At 47.9% G+C, this 5,398-nt stretch overlaps 1 protein-coding gene across 1 annotated transcript in view; it reads left to right on the top strand.

Annotated features, from left to right (window-relative positions):
• The window catches only part of LOC106812223, a gene marked incomplete in the record, with an annotated part of 50,441 nt that overhangs the window by 33,238 nt on the left and 11,805 nt on the right, over positions 1-5,398 (top strand).

The following is a 5,398-nucleotide window of genomic DNA, read 5'->3' as shown; positions in this document are numbered from 1 at the left end:
CATCGCGCATTCATTGATTATCATTCAAGATATATATATATATATAATTTATATATATATTTATATATATATATACTGTATAATACTATATATATATCAAGAATCTATAATAGAATGTTATGGACTCTTGTTTCTATTATTGACTCTTGATGTATATACTCTCAGAAGATTCGTAAATGTTCAGTTGAAATCTTAAAAGATTGAGATCGCATATGTTTTTCCATGTGTGTGTAACATTGCCGACGTTAATATGGCGGCCAAGATACACGTCGAAAACCGATTAGTTGTTACGATTGCATATCTAATTAGGTTTAATCGTATCTGGTGGGCTTAACGAGGTAGATGAGTCGTTTAGTCGAAATAAGTTTAATTGCAATTAACTGTAGTGATACAAAAAGTTTATGTGATAGTAATTGTAATTAATTGCGGTAATTAAAGAATGTTAGTCTAAGGGGGGCGAATTGAGTCAGCTCCTCCTTTGTGTGCTGCACATCTTATGCACATAGATTCACGCGGGTAACCGTGGCACCCCCTATACACGACCCCCCTCCGCTCCCAAACCCGCTTGCTGCACCCGCCTGCATGCACGTGCGCGCATACATCTATCTTGACCGTTGCTATCATATGCGCGCCAGGGCCTTGTGTTGAGTGAAGCATAGGGAAGCTCCCTACGTGTGGCAGTTGCCACGTCATTGTCATCATCGGCATCATTGTCATCATCGGCATCATTGCCATCATCGGCGTCATCATCATCGCCGCTGCTGCGAAACCCTGCATGGCATGACGCGAGCCTTGTAAATGTTCTTCTGTCCTTTTAGATGCTCTCTTGTCATCTTAGATGCCCTGTTGCTCTCACAGATGCTAGATTTTTCACGTAGATAATTTCTTCTTATTCTCGTAGATGCTCACTTGTCTCCGTAGATGCTTCCTTATCGTCGCAGATGCTCACTTGTTCCCATAGATTCTTACTTATCAACGCAGATGTTCACTTGTTCCCGTAGATGCTTACTTATCCTCGTAGATGCCCGCTTACCCTCCTACATGCTCTCTTGTCATCATACATGCTCTCTTGTCTTTGTAGATGCTCACTGATCTTCATAGATGCTCACTTGTCCTCGTAGATGCTGACATGTCTGTTCAGATGCTCACTTGTCATCGTTACTTAGTCCCGTACCATCAAAGTGTAGCAGGGTACTTTTTGCTAGCACGAACTATCGTGTTTGTTCTTGGCTGAGTAGATATTACAGCCAAGACTGTAGACCAGTGAGCTACGGTCAATTCACTGTCATTTCATATTTAATCAAATTGTGATCTTGCAAGACTGGTGGATCCCCACGACTCGGCATTCATCATATGTAAATTAAAGTGTTATATGCATGTGCATGATCGTGATCTATTGAAATCCAATCTGTGCAATTTTTTATTTGCAAGATTAGGGTTAGATTGAAATTCGAAAATTTCTAAAAAAAATCCAGTTCATCTAAGCTACTAGTACTGGCCAATCGATCCGAGCAAGATAACCACACTCCCATGTATTGTGTTGCTGGGACAGTCAATCTCACTCAGTTTATACAATGTTTTTTGCACACGCGCACGCCAACGAGTCGACGTTTGTGGCACTTCGTTGCTAAGCATCATTTTTAGAACGTCCTCTTTCAATGCTGATTGGCTAGAGGCGCCTGTCAATCACGCGATCACGCTGGATGGACGTGTCAATTGATCAGGGACTAGCGGAGATAACAAAATCTCCATACAAATTACCACGCTCATTTACAATTTATACAGTAGTTTGGATGTAGCCTGCACGGGGTGAATTTCTCATCCTGTAATAGTAGTTTGCTGCTTGCCTGCATTGCATGTGTGCGCGCTCACTCTCATCGCCACACACCTCACCTCACAGTTCGCTTGCTATTTATCCACTCAGCGTACCGCGCGCGTGCGTAACGAACGTAACGATGGGTGCGCCCCCTGTTGTCGCCACCTCGTGTCTTTCTAGTCGGCTGACGATGTTTTTTTCCTTGTTTCTCGTTCTCTATGCATTACTCAACGGTCACCAAGGCCTTGGTAAGTGTCGCACGTCTTTGTCTTTCGATTCTTATGTGTCTTCTGCGCTCGTGTGTGTGGCTGTTGTGATAGTGGTAGCGAGTGCAAATCTTCTATGTGTGTGTGTGTGTGTGTGTGTGTGTGTGTTGTGGTGCTAGTGTCGGACGTTTATAGAACGGTGGAGCCGTTTGCGTGTGTCACGTGGCAGTGCGGGTGCGTGAGAATCGCGCCTCTAAATCGCGTGTGTGGTGCGTGTAAGTCAGTCCGGCTATTGCTCGCTTGCGCTGCATTGCATGTGTGCGGTAGTGGTGCGTTGGCGGTGTGCGGCGTGGGTCTGCCGTCTCTGTGTGTCCGTGAACGTCTGCTGCTCGTGCGCGTGCGCGATGTGTGCGTGTGTTGCGTGGGTAAGCGCTCGTGTTTGGCGCCGGTGGTCTGGCGTGTGTGCTGGTGTGTCTCGTTCTCCCTCCGTGCTCTTCTTATTCTGCTCTCATCGCTCCGGCTCGTCGTCACTCTCTCTCCAACTTGCTCTTCTCGCTCACTCTTCTATCCTCGGCTCTCCGCATCCAATAATCACTCTCGTCTACTACTATCCTCTCGTCCGCTCGTCATCTCCTCGATCACACCTCAGAGTCAGACGAGTTCGTGCGGCCATTGCTGATTTAGCGACCGTCCTCTCTGATCAGCGTACACGACGCGCCTTGTGCGGTACAACGCCAGACGTAAACGATGGGTCGCGCCACGCCGCTGTTCCACGCCACCGTGCTTCGTGTCTTTCTAGGTCGGCTGAACGATATGTTTTTTTTTTCCCTTGTTTCTCGTTACTCTATTCGATTCCTCTCTCCAACCTTCTCTTCTCTTTGTAATGTGTGGTGCAATGTGCTGGTGTGTGTGCCTGCAGTGGTGTGTGATGTGTGTGTTTGTGTGTGTCCGTCACCTGTTGTGTGTGCACGTGGTGCATGAGGGAAGCGCCTGTGGGCTCATGAATGTCGCACGTCGTTGTCTTCGATTTCGAATTCATTATATTGTGATCTTCTATGCGCAGTTGCTTGGCAGTGTTGTGGCTGTTAGCGTGAGCAAAAGATAGAGTAATAACTTTAAAATGACCAAAAACGATGCAAATGCTCTCAGTGTGTGGTGTTGGGTGTGTGTGTGGTGTGTCGTTGGCGTGGCGTAGCGTGGCGTGCGTGCGTGGAGTGTGGTGCGTCTGCATTCGTGCGTGCGTGTCGTGTCGGTGGATGTGTGTTGTGCAGTAGTGGTGTGTTTGAAGCGTATGACAGTTGCCGTTGTATCTGTGACCTGACCGTGCGTGCGTGCGTGCGTGCGTGAGTGTGCGTAGGCGCGTCACTGCGAGTCTGCGTCTACGGCGTAAAGACTGTGTGTGTCGTGGGAAAATAGTGGAGTAACAGTGTCGTGCTAAGTTTGTGTTAGTGTTTGTGTGTTGTCGATCGTTTGCATGAGAGTATGGCTTCGTGTAGAGAGTGCGGTGTGTGTGTGTGTGATTGTGCGTGTGCGGCGCGCGAGGTGGGAGTGGTGCATCCTGCATTCGTGGCGTGCTTGCGTGCAAGCCTGCATGGCGGGCAATATGTGCATGGCTGTCCTCGAATAGTCAAGGGTCCACAAGGAGGGAACCACATGCATGCTGGACAGATCGTGGCATCCAATCGATGTGTTGCGAACTAATTTCAATATCTACAATGGGGAGAGCACAGTCTGCCACTCTCAATGCTATGCACAAATGGGGTATTGTGTAAGTGTTGTGAAACACTGAGAAAGAGTCAGACCGCCTTCCGCGTGTGTCTAACACTCGCACTACAGTATGGACGAGTTTCGATATAGATCCTTACGTGAGATATTCCAACCTTAAGCTCGCTTCCACTATAAATCTACCAGGTTAAGGTTAGCGATTACGCTTCGACGCTTTAACTGAGGAAAAATTGCGAGTCAGTACATCTTGCGCTAGTTTTGTATTGTTTGAGCAGCAATGGGCGGGGGTGCGCGCGCATGGACGCGTGCGATCGTACATGTAGTGTAAGGGGCCAGGTGTGTTTGGTCCTGCGTGCGTTGCGAGTGCGTAGCGTTCAGCCGTTCTTCTGTGCGTCTGCTATTTGCCAATACGAAGGTGTATAGCGAGCGATTCTGTGTTTTGTATTGAGCAATAAAGGGCAAGGTACGTATAGGGAATTTGTGTACAGGGTGTTGGTTGTGGTCGGTTGCACATTGATAACTTCATGAGCGGGCGAGAGAGGATGTTGCGATGATTGTACTGTAGGCTTATGTTTAAGTGTCGTATAAACACTACAGTGCATAAGCATGATGTATTGTTTATGAATATAGTGTCATCAATTTTAGCACGGTGGCACGGTTATGTTCATCGCATCTATCACAGGGATGGCAGGCTGCTTTAGGCGTCCGCATAATGACAGGATGTAATAATGTAAGAATGTCTCATAGGACGGCAGAATTCGCGGCGGCACTAAGCAATGCTAACACGAGTCAGCGAAACGAGTGAGTCAGTGTAAAGGCGGCTGTAGCCATGTAAACCGACCGTTAGCGTCGTAGCGTGGGCGTACATATACAGGATAAAAGTTTTACGTATAAAGGTGGTGTGCATGTAGGGGACAGGTACATTACAGCGTAGGGTACGTGTAAGCATATACAATATGGCAATAATGGGCACGGGTACGTTTCTTAAGGGTGTAAATATGCGTAAGGGCAGGGTACGTGTAAGGGTGTAAATATGCGTAAAGGGCAGGGTACGTGTAAGGGTGTAGGTACGTGTAGTGATGGGTACATGTAGGGTGGGTAACGGTTGTAAGGGTGTAGGTACGTGTAGTGATGGGTACATGTAGGGGTGGGTACGTGTAAGGGTGTAGGTACGTGTAGTGATGGGTACATGTAGGGGTGGGTACGTGTAAGGGTGTAAATATGCGAAGGGTGTAGGCGCATGACTACACATAGTGGAACGCGCGGGCACGTAACGCGAGCACGAGTGTCACATGCATACACACGCGCGGCGCGCACGGTGGGTAACCTGTCAAGCGGTGATATGCTATCGACGCAGCTAACAGATAGACAGTTATACTAATATATATTATAGTTGTGGGCTCCACACACCGATGCAACAAATGCGTATGCATAGGTAAGTCGCTAGTCTGCATGACGGTTACAATCTCTATGCATCAAGCGGTGGGTAACGGTGTAACGGGTGTAGGTACGTGTAGTGATGGGTAGCCAACACACACACACACACACATGGTAGGGCAGGGTTGCGTGTGAAGGGCTGTACGTACGTGTAGTCACATGGTACATGTAGGGGTGGGTACGTGTAAGGGTGTAGGTACGTCTAGTGATGGGT

Source organism: Priapulus caudatus, unplaced genomic scaffold (assembly GCF_000485595.1).
Source record: "Priapulus caudatus unplaced genomic scaffold, Priapulus_caudatus-5.0.1 Scaffold622, whole genome shotgun sequence".
Classification (NCBI taxonomy): Eukaryota; Metazoa; Priapulida; class Priapulimorpha; order Priapulimorphida; family Priapulidae; genus Priapulus; species Priapulus caudatus.
Note: the sequence above shows the minus strand (reverse complement) of the source record. Positions and strands in the feature narration are given on the sequence as shown.